The sequence below is a fragment of the Triticum aestivum genome, chromosome 7B (assembly GCF_018294505.1).
Source record: "Triticum aestivum cultivar Chinese Spring chromosome 7B, IWGSC CS RefSeq v2.1, whole genome shotgun sequence".
NCBI lineage: Eukaryota > Viridiplantae > Streptophyta > Magnoliopsida > Poales > Poaceae > Triticum > Triticum aestivum.
The window spans coordinates 5,660,713-5,673,212 of record NC_057813.1 but is presented as its reverse complement, the minus strand read 5'-3'; the positions used below and the strand labels follow the sequence as shown (position 1 = coordinate 5,673,212).

At 49.4% G+C, this 12,500-nt stretch overlaps 1 pseudogene; it reads right to left on the bottom strand.

Moving 5' to 3' along the window:
* Positions 1-2,187: 2,187 nt before the first annotated feature.
* On the bottom strand, positions 2,188-6,348 carry LOC123158313 (disease resistance protein PIK6-NP-like; annotated as a pseudogene).
* Positions 6,349-12,500: the final 6,152 nt, after the last annotated feature.

Below are 12,500 nucleotides of genomic sequence, written 5' to 3'. Positions count from 1 at the left end.
TCGATATTAGTGTCCTCATGCTTCTGGGGTTCCCCTGCGGCGGCCACTGCAAGTGTCGGCCAGGTCGACAATGAAGATGATGTATCCATCACCAAAGAGAGGGAATGACGAACGAGGAAGAACAAGACAAGTTAACGTGCACGCGTGGAAGTTTTTTGCAATATTGTTGCCAGTTGGGTGCTGTTTCTATTGTTGACGATCGATAGTTTTGACTAGCAAAATATCCGTCTCCAAGATTCATCCTTTATTTTTTGGTCAGTTATTGATCGATAGTTACTGATTGTTCCTTTATTTTTTTTTTTGGTCAGTTGAAGGGGCACTTGCGCATCCTTACTTGGCATCCCTGCATGACATAAGTGACGAGCCAGTCTGCACGATGCCCTTCAGCTTTGACTTCGAGCAGCATGCATTGTCGGAAGAACAAATGAAGGATCTAATCCACCAAGAGGGCATCGTGTTCAACCCTGATTACCAGTAGCTGGAGTTCCTTTGATCGGCTTCATTCATATGGAAAGTTTTCGGTCCTCCTGCCGCCATAAAATGTCGCTAGCTGTAAATAATTGCCTCACCCGGCGAATCAAAAGGAGATGGCGTGTTAAGGGTAGATGACAAGAGCTGTGGTGGTCAAATTTCCCCGTAGTCGGGGGGAACCTCGCGTCGCTCCGCTCGGGCGACTCGGGGGGAACCTCGCCAGTCGCCGGCGGCCCCCTCTCCTACGCCTCCTCTCCTCCGCCGCTGCCGCTGGCCTTGCCACGGTGGCGGCGGCCCCCTGCCTCCGAAGGTGGCTCGGGGAGATCCCGCGGCGGACGCGTGGTGGCCGGGTGGCTGGGTGGCCGCGGTCGTCTTGGTGGCGAGCTCTGCCGAGCTCGAAGCCGTGGGGCGCGGGGCGCGCGTGGGGAGCAGGGTGGCGTCGAGGTGTCGCGAGACCTGCTCGCCGGCGCTTGGGGGTGGCGCGCGCGCGCGTTTCCCTCTGCTGCGGATCTGGCCGGCGCGCTGGATCTGGGCCGGCGGGCGGCTGTGGCGTCGGGGGCTTCGGTCCCTTGCATCGATGTCGTGGTCGCGCCGTCTGCGACCGCACGGGCGGCGTGGGGCGCGGGGCCAGGACGCTGGCTTGCCACTTCCTCTCTTCCTGGCCAGATCCAGGTCGCGGGCGGCAAGGTTTCCTCCTCTGCTCTCGACCACCGTCGGATCTTTTGCACCCCCCGTAGCTGCCTTGCTCAGTTCCACCTCCTGCTGATTCGGCGGTCTGGTGGTTCGACTAGCCGGCGCTTGGTCTCTGTCGCCACTCAAGGTTTTGCCCCTATGCGGCGATGGATCCGGCCTCAGTGCCGCGGCTCAGCAGAAGGGTGGCGAGGATGATGGGTATGGGCGAAAGCTCTGTGTCGGCCTCTGTCGGCACCGGCGGCAGCGACGCACTGTTGTGTCGGATCCCTCTTTGGAGGTGCTGTCGTACAATGCCCTGGTTCCTCGCTCACTCTGTTTGTTCTCCGGGTGAAAGCCTTAGATCCAGCTCCTGGATCGGACAGCGGCGGTGTCCTCGACGTCGTTACCACCTTGGTGGCGCCTGTCTTCGAGGACGCTGCTCAATGCTGCTTGCCTGAGGGTTGGGGTGGTGCTTGGCTGGTTTGAGGTTGCTGGTCGGTGGTGGTGGTGCGGCCAGTCTGGGGTTGACGGTGGTGTGTGTCGTGGTTGAGTGCTCTCTTGGTGCGTCTCTGCTAGGCGGTGCCCTGCAGCTACGCCAGTGGCACATAGGTGCCGTGGCGTCGTCTCGGCCTCGTGCAACCTTTCGAATGTACCCCCGACACAGGTGGTGTCGTGGCGTTGTGCAGTCTCGGTTGTGTGGAGCCTTTCGATTGCGTCGACGGTGCAGTGTCGTGGTGTGGTCTGCTTGGCGATGCTCTTCGACTACGCTGGTGGCACACAGGTGCCGTGGCGTCGTCTCGGATCCGCATGTCCCTTCGAATGTGCCTCGTGACACAGGTGGTGTCACGGCGTTGTGCAGTCTCGGATGCGCGGAGCCTTTCGATTGCGTCGACGGTGTAGTGTCGTGGTTTGGTCTTGGCTGGCCGATGCCGTTCGCCTCCATCCTATGTTTATTGGGAGTTGCCGGCGGTAACAGTGAATTGTCGGTGACTGCGACGGCACAGTGAATTGTTTGTTGCCTATCGGAATGTTGGAACAGCATCCTGTTGAAGGCCTGATGGAATTACTAGTACCTGACTCGAGGATCCTGTTGAAGGCCTGGAATTGGGAAACTAAGAGGAATAAATCAAATAATATGGTGATGAGCATTTTCAGGAAAAGGGAATTCTTGGTTTCTCAGGTTAGTAGACCTTACCTTACCGGCGGCAGAGGCATGCCAGCACTCATACGCCAATGATTTGAATGGTGGGACGTTTTGGATGGGCTTCTGCTGCGCGCCTCAGCCAAGCGTTGGCTGTCTCCATCTCTTCATCGCTGGAATTCCCACACTCCGGAAAAACCTCAACATGCTCGAGAGAAGGGAGGTGGCCCATGCCGCAGTCAACCTCACCACTCGCGATCGACCGTGCAGAGGCATTGAAGTAAAGGCGCTGAACCCTTGGCATAGCTCCAGGTGGGAAAAGGCACGGCGCCGTCGGAAACCGTCTGAACGTGCAGCATCTCGCAGATGGGAATGCATCGGCCCTCACAACCAACGTTCCCATCACGCGACTTGCACCCAGCCGTAGAAACCGAAGAGCAGGCAGCATCCCAATGATCTGAATGTCATCCCCTTGCAGTTCTTCCACATCTATTGACAGGCGGGAGAGGTGGGGAAGCGACCTTGAATTAACCCACTTCGGAAGTCGCGAGAACCACAAAGGAGAAAAGGGGTTCCGTGAAACAAAACAACGGAGGTTTGGAGGGGGCACCAAGCTTTCACGCATGCGATCCATCAATCTGCCGCCATCATAAATATGCAGATTTTGCAATTTCTGCAGGTTGCCTAGAGACTTGGTTAATATATCAAACAGATCCTCGTCCATGTCAGCACTGTAAACACTGAGTGTCCTAACCTCTGTCAGATGGCTCAGCTCTTCCACAATGTGAGGAGATGAGGATAAGCGTACTTGTTCTAGCACTTCGAGGGATGTCAGGTTCCCCATTCCTTTTGGCAGCCTCACCCTGTAATTGACATATAGGCATATCATATTTCGGAGCTGAATAACACTTGCAGGTAATTCTTTTATACTAGTGCCTCTTATATCCAGTGTCAGTAAAAGCTGCAACTTGCCTATGTCCATTGGGAGTTCGCAAACATCTGCATCCTTGAGCCCTAGGTACCTTAGGTGAATTAAATTCCCCACATACTTGAGGCTGATACCAGAGCTGCTTTCACGGCTGCCACAGTTCCCAAGATCCAGCACACGTAAGAATAGGAAGCTTGAGAGAGATGGCAACCAATCGCAAGTAACGGGAGAGAAAACAGCAAAGGTCCTCACTTTTGACAGGCTAGTGCTATCAAACTGATGGCTCTGAACCTTTGAGTTGATATTATGAAGTGATAACCTGCGGAATTTCCTTTGCAGATTAGGTGCATGCCACTCAGCATTATCCAATATGGAAATAAAATTCTCTTCACTTGACAGTGAGCAGATAAGATCAAGAACCATATCATGTATGCGGAAAGTTACTATCGTGCCTTCCTCATTGATTTGTGCTGGCTGGATCAAGCTCCTGTTCATAAGCTCGTTGAAGTAGCTCTCTCCGATCTCAAATAGGCTGGTTTCTTTTTTTCATGATGGATAAAACCTTCGGCAAGCCACCTCCATATCAACCATTCTCTCTCAATCTCAAAGTCTTCAGGAAAGATGCTTAGATATAATAAACAAGACTTCAAATGAGGAGGCAAATCATAATAGCTAAGTGATAATATCCTCTTCATGTCCTTCGCAATACCACTTTCTGTAACTCCACGGCCCATCGAATTGTACACATGCATCCACTCATGTTTTGGCTTTATCCCTTGACTAGTAACCAGGAGGCTAGCTATTGTAATGATGGTTAACGGTACACCACCACATTTCTTCAAGATATCACTTGATAGTATCTGCAAATCTTCTGGACATTTCTCCTCGCTTTGAAATATTCTTCGATGAAAGAGTATCTGTGAGTCTTCATCAGAAAGAGGTTCCATTTTGTGAATCATGTCATCACTGGAAGAGAAACATGCTTGAGACACACTCAAATTGCGGGTTGTTGTGATGACCCGACTATGGAGTTTGTTTTTATTCAAAGCACAATTTACATATCTCCATATTTCTTCTTCCCATATATCATCAATTACGATGAGGTACCTATGCCAATTATTTTGATATCATTAGAAACTGAATTTTGAAACAAGGATAAACTGTAAGTTACTATAACCACTATGGATATACATGCAAAAATATGAAGGGATGCAACAAAAAATGCTTAAAACAATACAAGAGTAACAAAAATAATGCGCGTGCGCAAAAAATAAAGAAGTAGAATTTTTTTAAAAAGAAACTGACTACTATAGATATATAATTATAACAATAATGGAAATGAAGATATGAAATTTAATGTACATATGACTACTTCACATATATTTCCAAAATATATACAAAAGACAAGCACTACATGATGCATACCTCTTATCCACGAGGAATTCACTTATTTGCTTGATGAGTAGCTTTTCACATCTTGTTGTATTATGAATGTCCTTGAACTTCTCTTCGTCAAGTTCATAGAGCAAGTCCTTGAAAACTTTCCGGATATCTGGGTTCTGACCCACAGGGATAAACGCCGCACAATCAAATTGAGCTTTGATCTTCTCATAAACTACTTTGGTTAGGGTTGTCTTGCCCAGCCCACCAACACCAAAAATAGAGATTATCTTCAGTTGCTCCTTGTAACTCCCGCCCTCACAAATCAGTGTTTTAATAAGCTCATCCCTTGTGCAGTCAACGCCAACAAGCTCCCCTGCATCTTTGTGCAGAGCTAACACACGAGGGTCAATGGTAGCACCATTGCTAGTGCTACGAGTGTCAAGCTCGTACCTTCTACGCAGGTCCGCCAACTCCTTGGCAAGATCCTGAGCTTCTTTGATGGCATCACTGATTTGATGAAGTGCTTTGCCCTTGCCAAGCAGTTTGGTGGTCTTCTTGAGGAACTTCTTGACTCGATTCCGCATGTTCGTAGGATTGCTGCTTGAACCCTCATCCACACGCACCATGAAGTCGTCAACAGCGTCTTCCATGTCGCAAGAGAGGTCTCTCACCTTGCCAGCCCAAATCCGGACCGGCTCCTCGAGCTGTTCCGATGGCACCTCGCCAACCTTGCGAAGTACAGCATGCATCATCTCCAGCTCGTTTAGGAGCGATTGTACGCCTTTCTTTACTCGCTTCTCTAGGTTGTATTCTCCGACGAGTAGCTCGCCGAGCTTACGGATGACAGGGCCCATCGCCCCAGCAGCGACCTCCATATCTCGACCTTTTTTTGCCTTTGCTCTGGATCTACAGACGGCTACAGCTTTGTCCTTGGCGTGAAATTCTGCAATGAAAACATTGTGTTTTTCAGAAAACAGAATGAGGAAAACCTGAACTTGATTGGTTGGTGAAAGTAACAGTACACTATGCACCTATGCATTGCTTTCCTCCAAAGAAGTAGTACCTTGAATAACAGCTCCTTCAAATCCAATTGGCAGAGTCCTTTGCAACAGTAACCCAAGGTGAACTAGTGAAGAAAAGATCCAGTTCTGCACATCATAAATTCACATCAGAATAACCAAAAATCGTGCTGTGGTTGTTTTCAGAGGACCACCGGATGAGCAAAAGCTGGACATTTTAGGTGCGTGAAAGTAACAGCTCACGGTACTACTAATTTATTTATTTTGGAAAAGCTGGACAGAGTGAAAAGAAAAAAAAGATGCAGCATCCCTCCGAGCTAGGATAGATATACTAAGCTCTGACCACTGACCATTTTTCTCTTTGCTTTATTTTTCTTATATTTCTTTTTCTTTTCCTGATGTACATAGATAACATTTTCACAATAATATAACTAGAGTGTAAAAGTAAAAATATCCAGGAACCAGATTTTGCTGTTTGTGCGTCACAGAAATAAAAATAGCATCGCAAACAAGAGATTAATCAGGAGGAGAGAAACAGATCGAGCAAGAGCTGATCCTCCCCTTGCTCTGGATCTACACGCACTGCTGTAGTGGGAAGACAATCGGTCTCAGGATGAGGAAAAGGTGATTTTGTGGCGGACGGCACAAAAGAATGCATCACCTGGCTTGGGTCAATCAAGAGCAGGAGCTGAAGAAGAGCATCCCGAAGAACACCGAACAGCAACTGTCCACCTCTGCAACATCGAAGCCACAAAGAATGAAAGAAAGAAGAGAGCTGTGCGCTAACTAGATCCAAGGAACAGAGGAGGAGGAGGGGGAGAAGACGAGCAGAAGGGTACCTTCGGCGCTGTCGCCGCCGCTGTTGCAGATTGGTAGTCGCCGCAGAGAGCCAGAGACAGAAGGAAAGAAGAAGCAGACAGGAAGTAGTGGAAACAAACTATTTGTGGACCTGGAATGTGTGGCGCATTAGGGCATCTGCAGCCGTTGGCCCCCCAGGGGCGTCTAAAAGCGCCGCCTGGGGTGAGCCGCCGAAAAAAAAGGCCCTGGGCGAGTCGTCGCCCAGCCGTCGACCCCCCAGGGCCGCCTACAGGCGAGTGTAAAAAAAAAGGGGGGCCCGTTCGGCGAAGATATGACAAAGAGCAGTTAGATTTCGTCCGAACATGGCGAATTTCGGCCAAATTCGCCCATTTTCATTACATTATTAAGCTAATCTAAAAAATAAAGGCGCTGAAGTCGTCGCCGCCGTCGCTGCCATCGTCGTCGTCGGCCTTCTCCTCCTTGACGCGGACGCCCCGGCTGGACCCGACGTCGCCATGGTGGACTGGCGGCGGCGCGTCGTCGTCGTCGCTGTCGCACAGGACGACGACTCCGTCTTCGTCGCGGCCGCGTCGGCGCTCCGCGAAGCGGCGCAGTTCGGCGCGCTGGCGCTCCTTCGCCTTCTCCCCGCCTTCTCCATCGCAATGGAGTCCTGGCGCGCCCATTCCAGGGCCGCGTCGTCGTCGACGAGCTCCGCCTTCGCCAGCGCCAGGCCTGGCTCCGTCTTCACCGGCGCCAGCCCCGGCTCCGTCTTCACCGGCGCCATTCCCAGCTCCGTCTTCGGCTTGACGAAGCGCGGAGGAACCGAGGACGAAGCGCGCCGGCCGCCCTCGTGGATGACGATGCCGGCGCTGCGAGTACGCCGACCGAGCGGCGACTCCGACGCAAGCTCGGCCTTGACGGCGAGCAGGGCCGGAGTTCCGGAGGAGTGTGAGGAGGATCGGGAGGAGGAAAAGGAGGAAGACCCGAACCGCCTTGGCGCCCATGTCCCGGCGCGCCGGTGCGTCGCCGGGGGGTATGCCAACGGCGGGTTGTTGCCGCCCTCGAGGTGCGTGAGCACGCCCTCGAGTGTGCGGCCGGGGACGCCCCACCAGAGGTGGCGCCCCTCGCTGTTCTGCCGCCCGCCGACCACCGGCGCGCCGTTGGTGGACGCCAGAGCTGCTGCTGTCGGCGCTTGAAATACGCCGCCCAGGCGGCGTGGTTGTCGGTGGCGTACTGGGGGAGGGAGCGTTGGGCGTCGGTGAGGGACGCGCGGACGATCTCAACCTCGTCGGCGAAGTACTCCGGCTTCGCCGCGGCGTCGGGCAACGGGGGAATGGGCACCCCCCGGCGCTGAGCCTCCATCCCGACGGCCCGGCGCGCATGTCCGGCGGCGCCGGGATGTTCGCCTGGAACAGGAGCCAGGACTCCAGAAGGCGGAGCGAACGGCGGCCGAAGCCATTGGCCGCGCGCCTCGTCCCCTGGGAAGCGTTCTGCCATGGCGTCGGCGACGGCGCGCAGGAGAGGCAGGGAGAGGGAGGGGCTGGACGGCGGTGAGGGGCGGGGCGGGGCTGGTGTGGGCACAGGAAGTGGAGTGGAGGCCGCCGGCTTTTATAGCCGGGGCCGCGCCATGTGTACGCGTGCGAGGGAGGGGAGGCGTCGGCGCCGCCCCGTGAAGGAATCAATGGCAAGGCTGACCGGCGGCAGCCTTGCCATTGATTCCCGTGGAAACCGAGGCCATTGGGGGAAGACGAGGCGCCGGGTCGCTGACGCGGCTGGCCCGCGGCTTCTTCGCACCAAAACAACTCGCCCCGGCGCCCCCGGGCGTCCCCCAGCGCGCCGGGTTCGGGCTGGGTCCGCCGGCGCTGTTTTCGGCCCAAGCCGGCGATTTTCGGCGTCCTGGGGGCGCGACTGGGCCGTCTTTTCGGCGCCGGCGCGAAAAAATCGCCTGGGGAGGCCTTCTTGGGGGCGCGGCTGGAGATGCCCTTAGCACCAGCAGCCTCCACTAACCCCCTCAAAAAGAAAAAGAAAAAAGAAAAAAGCAGCCTCCACTAACGTATATTTTTTTATTGTGAAAAATGTGAGACTTGGAGCTCTTTTTGCCAAAAGGTCCCTAGATTATATTGAAGTTTCACCTGCAGTACAATACAAAGCATCTCATCAGTAAAAAAAATTACAACCAGGCCCTTTGACCAGCAAACGACGAACTCCACGGCTAGGCCAGAGCATACCTCATTGAGACGGAGATGGAGCGGGAGGACAAAAAGGTCCAAAGAAAGGCCACCGCCTCCGCCGCCACGACCTTACCTCGAGCACGCCACCTCGCTGGATCATATTGTCGGATGCTTGCCGGCTCCGCCACAAGGGCCTCACCGATAAGGAGAAAAGGCGCCCGCACCTTTGTTCCGCACATCGACGGCGCCGCCAGGAAAACTACCCTACTATCTACACGTCGAAGCCGCAGGAACATAGTTCCGCACTCTCCCGCCGCAGGAACGGTTGACGGAGAGGGAAGGAACACTTGGCCCGGCCGGCGGCAGATCGAGGGAAAGTGGTCGCCTCTATACACTGTAGCGAGGGGATAAGAGCATATACAGCCGGGCGTCTCAAACCTGTCTCAAGCGCCCGGGCAGACGGACCAGTAACTGGCCGGTCACAAAAAAGCGACCCACCCGGGAATTCCTCACTCTTATGCCGCTGTGACCCGGCCGACGACGGATCGAGGGAAAGTGGTTGCCTCCCTTGTCGTCTCTCTGCACTGTAGCGAGGGGATAAGCAGAGGGGAACGAAGCAGTGAGACTTGGAGTTGGAGACAAAACTAGATGCTCCAAACTTAATAATAGATCCAGAAAGAAACTGGTATAATCCATAAGATTGGGAGAAGGGGCAGATGAGAAACATGTGAAAAAAAATAAAGGAAAAAACAAGAAAATACACACTTTTTAGAACAAAAATATTTTATACTGTACAAAATTCAGCATATTTTTTGTAAAATTCTGTAAATTAACTAAACTGTATTGAAAGCTTAAGAATCATTCCCATGTTTATTTTATTATACAAGTCCTTCCTTTCCCGTAATATTTATGCCATTTGTGGTTTCTAGTCTTTTCTAGAATATTCTATTTTCAATTTGAGTTTTTTACTTTTCCCATTTAATAATTTTATTTGATTTTTCTCACATTTTATGTTAAATACAACATGAGGTCCTGAATATCCAATTCTGAGCCCGAGCTCATTTACACCCTCAAAAAACAATATTAAAAAAATTCAAAGTATTCTAACTTTTTTGTGTTGAAAGATGCTAGAGTGCATGATGCCGTGCTAAGTTTTAGCACATTCGAACATCTGAATAGCTCTTAGCAAAATAAAATGTCCGAACATTACAAAACACACAAAACAATGAACTTTTTCAGATCCTAAGTTTGTCTTTTTGCCGAAAACTATTCAGATGCCCAAATACTTTGAAATTTGGCATGAACATTACGTGCTGAAGCATCTTTCACCAAAGAAAAAATCAGAATTTTTTGAATTTTTTTAGTATTTTTAATGAATTTACTATTCACTCCCGGACTCATCTAACCCTGGCAGCCAAACCGCGGCGTCGTCCTCCCTTCTTTCCTTTCCCTTGGATTGAGTCGCAGCAGCCAGTTAGCTCCGAATTCAGATTACACCCACTCCCCTACGGCATGTGAGCACTGCTACTGCAGTGCTCAAGTTTAGTATGGAATGGTCAAAGCAGCAACCTGACAAATAATAAGAATGCTTACATTGCTTCAGCATCCATCAACTCTCAGTACCACCACCATATATGTTCATTCTCAGTACCGCCAGAAGCTCATTCATCTTGGATTAACAAGAAAATTCCTCCACCATCACCAATATCAGCATGAAGGGGAATGGTGGTAATCATCCACCATCACCATGAACGTAATCGCATTTGCTTCCAACACAAGTCGAGGCAATCATCAGTGAAAAAGAAATACGTTGAAGCGAAAAAAAAAGGAAGCGGTCTGGAGCAGTTGTCGATCTCACCCCTCGGTGAGGATTTAGGGGTTTATATATTCCTCTGTAAACACTACAGGAAAATCACGTTTTGCCGATTGAAATAGTATAAGCCGAGTTCTTTTTTTCGGGTACTCGGCTTATGTCACTCTAAACCGAGTCTGCTGAAAAAAACACCCGGCAAATAAAAAAGACTCGGCTTATGGGAGTCTATAAGCCGAGTGGTGCTGAAAAGCCCTCAGCTTACATGAGGTACACGGCATCTACACAAAAAAGCACTCGGCTTATAGAGCAGACACGGCAAAGATAGCTGCCACGTGTCCAAAACGGAGGTGGTTGACGGTGCCGTCACGGAGCAGCCTGTAAGCTGTGTGCCCTGCAACAGCACTCGGCTTATATGGCCTATAAGCCGTGTGCACTGCGACAACACTCGGCTTATATTAAGTACATTTTTATATCTTTAGCGAATAGAATTCGAATTTGAATTACAAGTGCGTGAAAAAGTTGATAAGGTTAGGTTAAAAAATCATACTTGTGTTCTTGAGTCTATGTTTAGGCCATATGCAAGAAAAATAAATGAACTTCAAACATGAGGGTGCCAAGACTTGACCCCGAACATGTAGTTTTTCTTTTTATAAATTTTGAGAAATGCAAACGAACTCTGAAAAGCATGAAAATTGGCATGGTGCCCTTACATGACACCTAAATACCGTGGTGAAAATTTGAGAACGTTTCGTAAAGGGTGTGATGTATATCGCTTGGAAACTAGACCATCTCCGAAGAAGAAACGTGTTTTTGATATGGAGCGAGCGAGGTGTGAAGGTGACGCAACTGTTCCTTCAACCGTTGGCCTTGAAACTTTTTCTGCACTCAATATACACCATTACTTGATCCATGTAAAAATTTGGAATCTTTCGGGCTTCGTTTGCTATATTTAAGCCATTAAATGCACTTCTATATCTTTAACGGATATAATTCAAATTTGAACTACAAGCGTGTGAAAAGGTTGACAAAGTTGGATTAAAAAAACATATTTGTGTTCTTGAGTCTATGTCTAGGCCATATACAATAAAAAGAAAGGAACTCGAAACATGAGGGTGCCAAGACTCGATCTCGAACATCTAGTTTTTCGGTTTATAAATTTCAAAAAATGCAAATGAACTCCGAAAAGCATGAAAATTGGCATGGTGCCCTCATATGACACCTAAATATAGTGGTAAATTTTTTAGAACGTTTCGTAAAAGTTGTGATGTACATCGCTTGGAAACTAGACCATCTCCGAGGAAGAAACATGTTTTTGAGATGGAACGAGCGAGGTGTGAAGGCAACGCGACCGTTCCTTCATCCGTTGGCCTTGATTTTTTTCTACACTCAATATACACCATTACGTGATCCATGTAAATATTTGGAATATTTCGGGCTCCGTTTGCTATATTTAAGCCATTAAGTACATTTCTATATCTTTAACAGATATAATTCAATTTTGAACTACAAGTGCGTGAAAAAGTTGACAAAGTTGGGTAAAAAAATCATATTTGTGTTCTTGAGTCTATGTATAGGACATATGCAATAAAAAGAAAGGAACTCCAAACATGAGAGTGCCAAGACTCGATCCCGAACATCTAGTTTTTCGGTTTATAAATCCCAAAAAATGCAAACAAACTTCAAAAAACATAAAATTTGGCATGGTGCCTTCATATGACACCTAAATGTTGTGTTATAAATTTGAGAACATTTCATAAAAGTTGTGATGTACATCGCTTGAAAACTAGACCGTCTCCGAGGAAGAAACGTGTTTTCGAGAGAGAACGAGCAAGGTATGAAGGCAAAGCGACCGTTGCTACATCCGTTGGTCTTGGAAATTTTTATACACTGAATATACACCATTACTTGATCCATGTAAAATTTTGGTATCTTTCGGGTTCCGTTTGCTATATTTAAGTCATTAAGTGCATTTCTAGACATTTTACGGATATAATTCAAATTTGAACTACAAGTGCGTGAAAAAGTTGGCAAAATTTGATTGAAAATTCATATTTGCGTTCTTGAGTCTATGTTTAGACCATATACAAGAAAATAAAAGGAATTC